The sequence below is a fragment of the Chrysemys picta genome, chromosome 1 (genome assembly GCF_011386835.1).
Source record: "Chrysemys picta bellii isolate R12L10 chromosome 1, ASM1138683v2, whole genome shotgun sequence".
NCBI lineage: Eukaryota > Metazoa > Chordata > Testudines > Emydidae > Chrysemys > Chrysemys picta.
Window position 1 is genome coordinate 296,285,880 of NC_088791.1, and position 13,142 is coordinate 296,299,021.

The 13,142-nt window shown below is 42.4% G+C and overlaps 1 long non-coding RNA gene across 3 annotated transcripts in view; it reads left to right on the forward strand.

The window, feature by feature from the left end:
* The first annotated feature begins 450 nt into the window (after window positions 1-450).
* The window catches only part of LOC135983210 (uncharacterized), a 38,279-nt gene continuing 25,587 nt past the window's right edge, over window positions 451-13,142 (forward strand). For all 3 annotated transcript variants that reach the window (XR_010600781.1, XR_010600779.1, XR_010600780.1), the window contains exon 1: window positions 451-817. This is a non-coding gene — a long non-coding RNA (uncharacterized LOC135983210). The remainder of the gene's footprint in view (window positions 818-13,142) is intronic.

Below are 13,142 nucleotides of genomic sequence, written 5' to 3' on the forward strand. Positions count from 1 at the left end.
CTGATAGGTGGGAAACTGCCTAAGCCAGCCAATGGGAAATGCCAAAGAGGGGGTGTGCCCTAAGCCCCACCCTCTACAGAGATAGGTGCCTAAATCCAGACTGCCTCTGAGCACACCCATTGGATTGGGCCCTGCATGTGAGATAGGCAGGCGAATGCCTATCTTCCCCTAGTTTGTGGATCACTCTGGGCTTAGGAGGGAGATAGGTGTCAGGACACCTGGAGTGAGGCAGCCTTGGGCATGCTCAGAGGCAGAAACACAAGTGCCCAGGGAAATCTAGGCACCGAATGAGTTTAAGTGACTACTGAATTAGGCAGGGGTTTTGTGGATTGCAGTGGAGCCTAAACCCCAGTTTTAGGCACCAAGTCTAGAGTTTAAGCATTAAAGTACAGTACTTTTGTGAATCCCACCCTCAGTGTCTGGGAGAGGGAAGGTGTAGGGAAATACCCAGACCACCATTGCTTTAAGGGCCCGGGACCGGAAGCTTTGTAAAGTGGGTGGGGCAAGACTCTCTTCTCTCCCAACCAAGCTCACATAGGTGTCTGGCATTACTAGACTCACCTGGGAAGGATTAAGAGACTGATGACATAACTGGGAAGGTAGGTCAAAAGGAATGTCTAAGCCAATCAAGGGAAAGTTGCTGCAGGGAACTGGGGGGCTGGGGGGAATGTCAGCCACCACACAGCCCCAGGAAGGTAGGGCTATGCAACTGCTAACTTGAGGGGGGAGTTTGCAGGCCAGAACTTAAAAGGGCATAGCTTTGAGGTGCTGTGAAAACCCCCTGAATTTAAGCGGTGAAGACTATGCAGGCTGGGAGGTAAGGATTTTAAGAAGGACTCCGTTCCAAAAGTGAGTCTGTGAAAATCCTGCACTTAATGGGGGTGGGACAGCAAAATGGGTTTTCATTGAGCTGGAAGGCTGTTTAATAAACTAGACTCCAAGAGGGGGAAATATTGCTTTAAAGACTTGCTGTTGTGATTAAATTTCTTCAGGGGATTCATAGAGAAACTGAAGTAGGGCTACCCCAGGCCATGGATGGGTGCCCTGGGATGGCACCATCTACTGACCCATATCTGGTTCCCTCAGAGCCCACCCTGCCCATCAGGGAATTTGGCTTTTAGTGTACATCTCCTTTCTCTGACTTGATTCCTTACTTAATTTAAGGACTTCTTATGGTCAGAAATGAAGCATGCCCATACCATTATAAAGAGACTTGCCTTGTTCAAAAGAAAGTACACTGGGAAAAGTGCACATTTTTCAAAATTAAAGAGCTGAGTAGTAGCATTTATCATGAATATGTCCAAGGAACAGATAATTAATAGAACTGAAGTAGCACACAGCCTTAGAATTATATCTGTATAGTCAAATTATAGTAGGCGACTCCTACTTAATTACTATAGAATTTCAATTGCCTGATTTAGTGGAAATTTTTAAAGGGGAGTTATTAACTATATAAAAGAATTCAGAGCTCTTTTCCCTTAAAGCTAGGCTCAGCCACTTTGGAGAAGTGTAGGTACTTCTGAACAGAGACGTATTTGCCTTCAGCTGCAAACATTTCACTATGCCCTATTGACCGGTCATAGAGTTCAGGTTACTTTTCTAAATGTATTAACAAAATTCCATTGTAATGTATTGGCTCATTTCAGAGACAAACACAGAAAACGGCAAAATTTCAATAATGTTGACTTTTTCTGCAGATATTTGTTTTTGAGAAAGGGCCATCTTTATAATGATTTTTTTTTAAGTTAGACTACCTTCAACCAATTCTAGGATCAGACTTGTGTGAACTCTGTTTTCATTAAGATGTTCACAAGTCAAGCTTTGCAGTGAAGCTAGCAGGCTGCAAAACTCTTCAGGTTTGTATTTAGGTTCAAGTTCAACAGCTCAAACCTCCTAGCAAATGTCCCATCTCCATTCTAGGTATCCCTGTAACCTCCCCAAGGGCTTTTACAGGGGTACCAGCAAACTTCTCCTCCATCGTCTGTTTTTGCATAGGCGACCATTCAGGGCCACTACCACCCTCTCAGAAATCCTCAGGGTATTCCATCAGGCCAACACGTGACCTGAGATTCACATGCACATATGGCAACAGGAGAGAAAAACTCACTTTCTCCAACTGTAGCAGGCTCTGCATTGAGCCTAGTGAGAGATAGCACCCTCTAAGGCAGGAACCTCAAATGTATGGCCTGCAGGCTAAATCTGGAGCAGAGAACAGTTTCATCTGGCCTGTGGGATTCCTGTGAACCTTTGGCCTTGCCTGCATGTCCCTGGAGTCTGCACAGGGTTGTGATTTGGAGAGGATGCCAGTATGCTGTGCTCTAACTCCCCCCCTGTAGTCCCTGCTAAGGTGTATTGATGTCCTGTTTCAAACAGGCCTACATCACTGCACAGTAAGGAACATTTAGTGTGCGCCAGCAGGGTCTGTATGGGGGAGTTAGAAAGCAACATTCTGGTGCACACTACAAATCACATCCCCATAGTCCAGACTCCAGCACAGCAATCCAGCAAAACTTCATGTGCAGGTGTAGAACCATTTTGGTTGTATTTAAGAGGAACTGGAGCAGCATAACTCTGGTAGGAGCTGGTATGTGTCTGGGCGAGGGTACATGGCACTGAAGAGCACTTAACTGCCAGCAGGAGAGTAGATACCCCAACATGGCAAGTCAGAGAAAAGGAAACATCAAGATAAGGCAAAGGACAAATGTAAGTAATTACCAATGTGGTTTATCTTTATCTATTTTAATAACTTTTGCTGAATGTGGCCTGCACTGAGTGGCAGGGTATCAGATCAGGCCCACCATATGAAAGGAGTTTGACACCCCCTGCTCCAAGGTCTAGTGCAGCAGTTAGGATTCCATATCAACAGTGTGGAGAAAGGAGAGAGCCCTATAATTCTTAGCACCCTGTTGCTAGGGAATCCCTTTGCATTTCATAGCTGCCACTTTAAGCCTTCCTGCTCCTGGGCTCACAGCAAAGCTGAGTATGGTAGGGGGAACAGAATTTCCCACTCCCCCAGCTCACGCAGCCCTGAAAAACAGAAGATGTCTCTCAATGTCCTGAACACTTCAGTAAGGAACCACCCAGGAGGTTGCAAGAAGGGAGAGGAAGCCAGCAGGACCTTTCTGCTGAAACCTATGGTACTTAGAGGTGTTACAAGGTTTCTTAGGGGGGGGGTCAACTGAGGAGAGAGAGGGAAATCAGATGGGCAGAGAAGTCATGGATTTCTTTACTTCTTCCTGTCTCAGAATCATAGTGAGCTCCACATCCAGGCTCATTTTGAGAAAATTTAAGATTCCTAATGAACAGTTCACCCAGCTGTATCTAACATTAATAAGTGAGTGATGCATTCTTATTAGGAAATGAGTTAACAGTTAAATCTTTTGATACTAGGAGATAGGAATAAACTAAGCACGGATTAACCAGGCCTGATTGTAATCTGTATTTAATTGACTCACATTTTAAATATTTGCACAGATTAAGCAGCAGGCGCACTGCGGCAACATTTTTTGTTCTCATCTATGGAAGCATGTAAAATCCCTATGATGCTCAGGTCTTAACTTCTGGATGCCATCCACACCTATACTGACAATATTTAGTGTGCATAAATGTTAAGGAACAAACATCTTACTTAAAATCACTGGAGCAGGCTTTATTTACTGTACTTTTTGTCATCAAAGGCTGAAACATTTTGAAAGATGCCAAAGCAGAAGACTTTTTAGCATTTTATTCTTGTGATTTTTTTCATCTGGTGGTGTTGGTGCAACATACTGGCTTCATTTATATAAGGGAGTGCGCAATGTATGTTACCAGATAATAGCTGGCTCATAGATGATGTTAAGAGACTAGCTTTTGCTACCACTCCTTGAGCTCAAGCTGTAAAGTCTGTGCTTTAGGACCAGAAGTAGTGATCCCAGCTCCTGCTGTGTGTGCCTGTGAGTTAGATACAGTGATCGTGTTTGTTTGACAGTAAATCCTTCTAGTTCTCTCAGCACATCATCTCAAAATATCCAGCCATTTCCCCTCTTGCTCCTTATGACTTAAACGTCTATTTGTTTATCTCCTACCTCAGTTAGTGCAACCATTTCTTCTCTGTCCTCCCTGATTTCCCATCTTGTCCTGTGGCACTCTATAACAATCTTCCTCACCTGCTCATACCACGTCACTTTCTTCTTTCAATTTCTCCATTGGTTTCTTCTTAGCCATTGCATACATCTCAAGCGCAGCAAGGGAGGTTTAGGTTGCATATTAGGAAAAACTTCCTAACTGTCAGGGTGGTTAAGCACTGGTATAAATTGCCTAGGGAGGTTGTGGAATCTCCATCATTGGAGATTTTTAAGAGCAGGTTAGACAAACACCTGTCAGGGATGGTCTAGATAATACTTAGTCCTGCCATGAGTGCAGGGGATGGACTAGATGACCCCTCAAGGTCCCTTCCAGTCCTATGATTCTAAGGTTCTATAGAAATCTACTCTCTATATCTCTGCTCTCAATCTCTAGCACTATCTCTCTCCAACCCCCACCTCCTCCCCAGCCAGCTTCACTCTTTACAAATATATCTTTCCTTGAATTTCACTTTTTGTCTCCTTTTTCCATGCTTTCCTTATGCCTAGACCACCCTACCTACCCCAGTATAAAAGGCAACCACTACCTCTTCTTTCAAATCTCTCTTCAAAGATTACTTTTTTCTCAGACCTCACAAACATTAACTCATGCCAGTGAAAATGCTGTCACCCCCTCCCCCCACATACACACACACACACTAATACAGATCAATGAAAAAAAATACCCTCACACCAAGACAGAACCTTTCTCTGAATCTCCCAGTGCATTTTGTGGCGTTCGCCTATGTAGGTTGTTGCTCCTCAGGGCAGGAACTGTGGGTCCAATCCTGCTGCCATTGACTTCAAATCTATAGGCTTGGTTCCTGTGTCGCTCTGTGTGGATAAGTCTATACTGGAGCTGGAGATGTGATTTCCAGCTCAGGTAGATATACACCTGCTAGCACTGATCAAGCTAGCATGCTAGAAGTAGCAGTGTAGTCACAGTGGCATGAGCAGTGGGACAGGATAGCTGCTGTAAGTACGCTACTGCCCTGGACCTAGGTAATCAAGGCGGCTTGTTTGTGTAGCTGCAGCTATGCCGCTATTTTTAGCCCTCTAGTTCGATCAGCACTGGAAATTACACCTCCAGCGTTGATACGTCTTGAACAGCACTGAGTGGACAGTCAGTGCTTAACAAATAATAGTAATTATCCCCTCCTCCCAGCTTCTTCTTTTGTGGACATTGCCTAGCACTTCCTGCAACTATGTACTATTCAAAGGCCAAATAGACCATGCTTGCAGCTTCTGTAGATTGGACAACCTATTGAATATAGAGAGTGAGTTCACAAAACAGAACGTTCCCACCATCACTGACAGTTTTTAAATCAAGATTGGATGTTTTTCTAAAATGATCTGCTCTAGGAACTATTTTGGGGGAGTTCTGTGTGGCCTGAGTTATACAGGAGGTCAGATTGGATGATCACAGTGGTCCCTTCTGGCCTTAGAATCTATGAATTGTGAATCATAAAGGAAGGGAGCTCCTAACAGAGAAATGTCATCCCAGCACATGTTGTTTTCTTGCATCAGCTTTCAGACTTCACTGGCCTGAATTGTTTCATTAGTGCTCTGATGAATACCTGCTAATAGGATCCTAGGACTCAGAGCTGGAAAAGACCAACTCTATCACTGAGCCTACCCCCATACAAATAGAGGTTATGATCCCGTGGTATTTCAGATATTAAAATTTATCTTATGTTTGAACTTCCTTCTCTGAAAAACTCGGAATTGCTTATCACAGTAAAATGTGAATTATGTAGATAGAATAGCTGGATTTTCTACAGCTAGAATGATAATTTTTTTTTAATTACTGCGGGGGATTTGTGTGATCATCTCACTGCCTGTGTGCACTTTTCTTTTCTTCTTAGATGATATACTTCCCTTCTGTCAAAGGTGTGAAAAATATGTTGAAATTTGAAAAATAAAGATTCTGGCTGTCTTTGAAATGTCTGGAAGCCCTCCAGCCAAAAAATCAGGCCGAGACTTTTCTGCAGGCTAGCTTGGCTGTTGGAATGAAACAACACAATTAAAAATATAATGTTTTAGACAGTTTTTAATAGAAGTTAATTTCCAGCACGTGGGGCCAGGCAGCAGGCCCCAAGCAGTAAGGTACTCTTTGATCTGTGATAAATTAAAGCATGATCTGGGCTCCACATATCCCAGCAGGCTCCCACAGAGTGAGATTAAGGCAATACATGGCTATAGGCATTTCACCATAGGGGCTCCCTGAGGCTTGCAACTGCTTGCAGTGCTTTTGGCAGAGGCCACCTACATGAACCATTTTCTGGTCTAGTATAAAAAATGTGTAAAGCCTTCCCGGTCATATTGAGTCCACTGGAAAGCTGTTTTCAAGAGTAGAAATTGCTTTTAATTTACATAAGTTTCCTACTGCCTGTTTAAAAAAAAATAGAAAAAGAAAAAAGAAATAAAAAGAAAACCTTCTCTGGGAGTCTTGTGCATCTCTCTGAGTCTATCTGTACCCATTCCTTTTGTCAGTCTCCAATAGAGTTCCAGGGTATCACTTGTAGAAACAAAGGGATTTACTCATTTTCTGCAGTGGTGGGAATTGAACCCAAAGCTGACTAATGTCACTGACAACATAGGTGACTGCTGGGTGTAGTATGCCTTGGAAAAATAGCTTCCTGGAAGCTCCCAATTGGACACCTGAGGCTGCTGGGAAGTTGGAGAGCTACGTTTGTAGCATCTCTTCAGCCAGTCGTTTGAAAGGAGGAGGAATTCCCAATGGCCACCAGAGCCGCCAAGAGTTTCAAAAACATTTGTTGAAACACAATTTGAATTTCAAAGCATCACCAGTGGCTGCTGCATATTGTGGTGCACTGCAGCTCTGCCCTGGCTATCTCAATAGCTGAAAGGATACCATGGAATAATATCCCTCTGGCATACCAGTTAGTCAGGAACCTGTCAAGTGGGCAAGGTGGAGCCTAGTGCTGAATGGGACACCCTCTCAGGATGAAATGAGTCACTCAGTAACTTTGTTTGGGCCTATATATTTATCTTCCTGTCTGTCTGATTACATAGCATGCATCACTGTGGTACCTGAGTATAATATGTAGAGCCTTGGGATGAAATCTTGAAGTCAATGGCAAAACTCCCATTGACTTCAATAGGTCCAGGATTTCACCTTTGGTCTGCAAGGGGAACGGGGCTATCGCCTTGAGTAACTTTGCAGCAGCAGGCATGGAAACAAAACATAATCATTTCCTTCCCCCCCAATATATTATTTTCACAAATCAAACTACAAAATTGGGCTTGTATGTGTTACCTTGCATCACAGCTAACAGCGTGAACATTCATTTTCATTGTGTATGGTTAAAAATTTCGCCTGAGTATTCTAAACCTTCCAGCAAAGTGTGTGTTTCCCTCTCTCATCCAGTGTCACGGACCAGTTTAAATTGTGACAAACAACAACAATGTACCTGACTTCATATTCCTCCATGGTCTCTTTCCATCACTCTTTCTTCCTCTCACTTTCACTTTGGATTAGAAGAGAGACTTTGCAGTACTCCCTACTGACCCTTCTTTTAAGCTTGTGTGATTCCTTTAGTTCTTCAGGGGAAAAATACAGTCAGTTTAATCAGTGCAAGTGTTAAATTGATGAGATTTTGACAGTATACTGTAGCAAATGTATTCTAAAAATGTTCACGCTGAATAAACCACTCAGTGACCCCCTACTAACTCCTGATCTTCTTTTCACCTACCCTCATCCCTTCACTTACTCTTCTCCTTAACTTCTCACTAGTCCTCTGGCTTTTTCCCTCACAATACAAACATGCTTTAGTCTCTCCCATCTTAAAAATCCTACACTTAACCTCACATGCATCTCCAGCTACTGTCCCATCTCCCCTTCGTCTCTAAGCTCATTGAATGAGCTGTTTACAATTGCTGTCTGGAATTCCTCTCCTCATCCTCCAACACTATCAATCATGCTTGTATTGAAATCTTGTCCTCCCTTGGTTTCTGTGACTGTCCTTTCCTGGTTCTCCTCCTACCTTTCAATTTACTCCTTCAGCATGTCCTTTGGAGGAGCCCCCTCATTTCACCTCCAACTTTCTGTGAGGGTTCTACAGGACTCTGTTCTTGGTCCCCTTCTCTTCTCCCCAGGAGCGGCGCCAGGGTTTTTGGCACCCTAGGCGGGGGTCCTTCCGCGCTGCCGGTCGTCGGTGGCAATTCTGCGGTGGGGGGGTCCTTCTGCGCTCCCAGTCTTCGGGACACTTCAGCGGCGGGTCCCGGAGCGAGTGAAGGACCCACTGCAGAATTGCCGCCGAAGACCTGGAGCGCGGAAGGACCTCCCCGCTGCCAAATTGCCGCTGAGGGTGGCAAAATGCCGCCCCTCCAAATCCTGGCACCCTAGGCAACTGCCTAGGTCGCCTAAATGGAAGCGCTGGCCCTGCTTCTCCCTCTACCCCTTATCTCTGGGTAATCTCATCTGCAGACACACATTCAACTACCATCTTTATGCTGACAACTCACAGATCTACCTCTCTACTCCAGATCTGTTTCCTTCTGCACCAACAAAAACCTCAGTCCATCTCTCTGACATCTCTTCATGGCTATCTTTCCGTCAACTCAAGTTCTATATGGCTGAAATAAAGCTCTTAGGGGGAAGATTAAGCTGTCCCCACTACCTTTTTTTTCTTGATCACTGTGGACATCATCACCATTCTTCCTGGACTCAGGCCCATAACATGGGCATCATGTTTGATTTGGATCTCTCCCTGGGTTCTCACATCCAGGTAATAGCTAAATCTTGCAGATTCTTTCTTTATAACATCTCTAAGTTATGCCTTTCCTCCCTCCACACCGCTAAAACTCTCATCATCTTACGTCTTGATTATTGCAACATCCTTCTCGCTAGCCTTGAAAAAATACAGTCTTGTCCTTCTATCCATTCAGAATGCTACTGTAAAGATCATTCTCTTTTTCTGCTGCTTGACCATGTCACTCCTCTGTTTGCATCCCTCCACCCCCACTTCTATACAGCATCCAACATAAGCTACTTGTTTTCACTTTCAAGGCCAATCGCCGCCCTATGTCTCATTCACTATAGAGATGTTGACTCCTGCCTTTGATCGGCCCATGATGCCAGCCTCCATCATTTGCTTGTTAAATTTTCCAACAAACAGCTTCATGCTTTCTCCCATGCTGCCCCTCACCTTTTGGAGGAGTCCCTCCAAACTCCTCCTTTTGGAGGAGTCCCTCTGAACATTCACAAAATGACCTCATTATTCTCCTTAGAACTTCCCTTTTCCATGATGCCTATTGTGGTTAGAGGTTGATGTTTGCAAGGTAAAGATAATTTTAAGAAAATGTCAATTTCTTATTTGGGTTTTTATAAACTTGTTTGCATTTTTAAATATAGTTATAAAAATGTCCTAATAAAAATATTTAAAAATAACCAAACAATTTCAACAGGTTTCCACCTTTTGGCTCCCATACACAACCAAGTGTCATAAAAGTATAATACCCTCAAAGTATTTGTATAAACCTGTATTTAAAATTCATTTTGGTTTAATTTTTATTCTTTTAAATTATGACTTTATCTTTTAGGAGGCGTCAGTGTATTCCTGTTATCCTTGGGGAATGTTTTGTACCATTCTTGATATCGGGTACCACTTAATATCAGGATGTGTTTGCGTGAGCACTCTGTGACTAGCACTTCTTAGGAATGTGTATTTCTGCAATATCAGCTCTATTCTTGCCAAATTCTGTGAGCAGGTCCTGCCTCATACCAGGCCTCTAATACAAGGCCTGATGTCTCAGGCTCTCTTCCTACTATGCCTACAAGAAACTTGACAATGGTTAGGTCACCGATGGGCTGTTACAACTGCCCATTGTGCTGGCCAGTGTTGTCTCATTATTTTTTTGTCCTCCCCCACCTAGTTGTCTGTACCCATTAGATGTCTCTTGTTTTATGCTTAGATTATAAACTCTTTGGGATAAGGATTGTCTTTTTGTTCTATGTTTTGTACAGCGCATAGCACTATGCTGTCCTCGCTATGATTGAGGCACCTAGGCACTATGATAATCCTAATAATAATAATAGTTAATAAACCTTATTTGTGACATGTACACAGTCTGAATGCAAATAGTCTTCAGAACTGACTTTGTTTTTTAGAACTGTGGTGAAGGTGCCACCCATCTATATTTTTTACTATAACTTGTTTGCTGCTATATTTAGTTGTACAACAAACATTATCTGTAGAGTTCTGTAAAGTGTGTTTGGTGCTGTAAAAACATAAAGGAGAACATGATCAGTTTTAAGTAGGTTTAGTCTCAATTTTATCACACTTTTTCTGGGAGAAAAAGATTTAAGAGCACTCTTTTTAAAAATGTTAATTTCTCTTGTTTCCATCCACCTGCTGACTTATTAACATTGTCCGCAAGATGCCCCATCCAGCTGCTCTGTTCTTAATGTTATCTTTTCCTCCATTCCCTTCTCCCATTTGATGGTATTTTCCTTCCTGATAACATGCCTATATGATCACTGCCTTGTTTTACCCTCCTATTATCTGATCCACCTGTTACCAGACAGGTTTCTTTACCTGAGCACTTTATTTGAAAATTAAATTTTAACTGCTCCATTGTGCACCTGAGATCACTAATAATGACTGCTGCGGAATGTGATGTGCACCAGTTAGCTGTCCCTTTCCACATAAATGTTATGCTCACAGCATACACACAGGTGGTCAATAAAAACATAAAATACTCTTGCTGGAAGGCTGCACTATAACACTACTTTATTTCTTAGAATTCAGAATGATAATACCCAAGAACTCAAAAACAGAGAGAGACAAACCAGGCTGCTCACTAAAACTGAGAGGTACCACTCACCTCAACCTTACTCTAGGTTGTCTGTCAGCAGAACTGACTGCTTCTAGACCTGGACCACAGGCTTCCCTACAGAGGCCTCTAGCCTGCAAGCAGGAACAGAAAATGCCCTGAGCCTTTAAAGTGACAGTTTACTGTGATTTACTGAAAACTATTAAAATTGTAAATATGCTTGCATTTCAATGATTGTATATGTATTTAGTTTTTAAAGCCCAGTGGGATTATACAGAATGAAAAGGGCTATACAAATATCAATATTGATGATGATAATTTAATATCCTTTAAATCATCAAACTTGGTTCATTCCAGACATTTGGGAAACAGTGCATCTTTTTATAAAGAACTAAAATATATAAAGATACAGGGCCAAATTCTACTCTTGTTTACAACGATGCAAACCCCACTGAAATTCCTAGGGTTGAAATGGCATAATTGGGAGCAGAGTTTATCTTATTATATTTACAAATTATATTAATAAGTGCTAGGATTATCAGTTCATAATTCCTCCTGAAGTTATAGTATCTACCATAAATGCAATATACTACTTGTGCATATTATCTAAAATATAGAATATGTATATAGAAAAACTCAAAAGACATTGTTAAGAGAATGAATCCAATTACAACCATCTCTGGTAGTCACCCTTCTTACATTCCAGTCACAAATCAGCAAGGACTACATTCTCATAGCCTCTGCAGACAGTGTTAAAATGTGAGATCTTATTTTTTCTGGTCTTCATTTTATTTATTTTTCAGAGTTAGCTTGAGTTTAATATTGTTTATACAGCAGTTTTCTTATCATAACACAGGAGACCATATGACAGTGAACCAGAGGCTTCTTTTTTCCTGATGGACATACAACGTCACACAAAAATCAGTTCATTTCTGTATAGCAGGGAGGTGTGGAGTCTGCCTGAGTGATTGTATAGTGTGACATGTGGATGTTGTTGCATGTGAAATAGGGTTGATGATCTTGCTTTTTGTGATTTATATTGGTGGGCTTTGCACCAAAGCAACCTCACCTGTATTCTAACTAGGTTTTTGGTTAATGGGGATTTGTATACTGCAATTGCATCACATCCTAGTAAGTCATCCAATGAATCCTACTGCAATTGATCTAGTGCCACTCCACAAATGTGCAGTATGTGCATTTTGTTTATATAATTCTGATTGAAAAGAATCCAGACTACAAAACCCAGTTACCCCCATTGTATATGATTGTCTTCTTGTGCTTTTCTGTTGCTCTGTTTGGATAATTACAATCAAGATTCTGTGTAGCTGTGGGTGAAACTGGTGGGGGTGGGGGGGAAGGCGGAGGGGAAGTGTGAAGATTTGTGAAAAATGTTTTGCCAGTCCATTTCTGGAGATTTCAAACGCACAAATTTCATTTTCTGAAACATTTATGGAGAGACTATTTCCCCCACCCTCCCCCACCCCAGAGAAACTTAAACTCAAAAGACATTTTGGGTGAGTGTTTTTTGCACATGTGAAAATCTGGGAAATCTTTTAGGTCAAAATGTGTGAATTTTGAAGAAACTCAGGTGGTGGTTACCCATGTCCATATGGTCTAGTAGACGAAGCACTGGCATGGAATCCTAGAGCTTCCGTTGAGGATTCTACAGGATTTTCTATTTTTTCTCTCTGCTCATGACTAGCTTTTTTTACAAAGATTGTTTAGTAGGCTAATTTCACTTAAGAGCTGCCATACTATGAGAGTAAGTCAACACTGCAATTCTCTCTCTCTCTCTCTCTCTCTCTCTCTCTCTCACACACACACACACACACACACACACACACACACACACACACACCACAAAGCCCAGGTAAATTGGCTTGGGCTCCAGAGATAAATTGCAGTGTAGACATTTGGGTGTGAGCTCTGAGACCCACACCCCTCGCGAGATTTCAAAGCCCAGGCTCCAGCCCGAGCCTGAATGTCTACACTGCAATTTTTAGCCCCATTAGCCCAAGTCAGTTGACCCTGGCCAGCCATGGCCATGACACAGGTCTTTTATTCCCATGAAGATGTACCTTTAGAGGTCTCCATGAGACTGATTTTTATGTCAGCTGAGATGGGAGATATTTGTGATTGCCACTTGAAGGTCTCAGGGGACAGTAAAATTCCTTACTAGGTGCTATACGTAGAAAGGGGGTTCATACCCACCAGAATTAGGAGCAGTTTGGAAGGAGGTGTTTG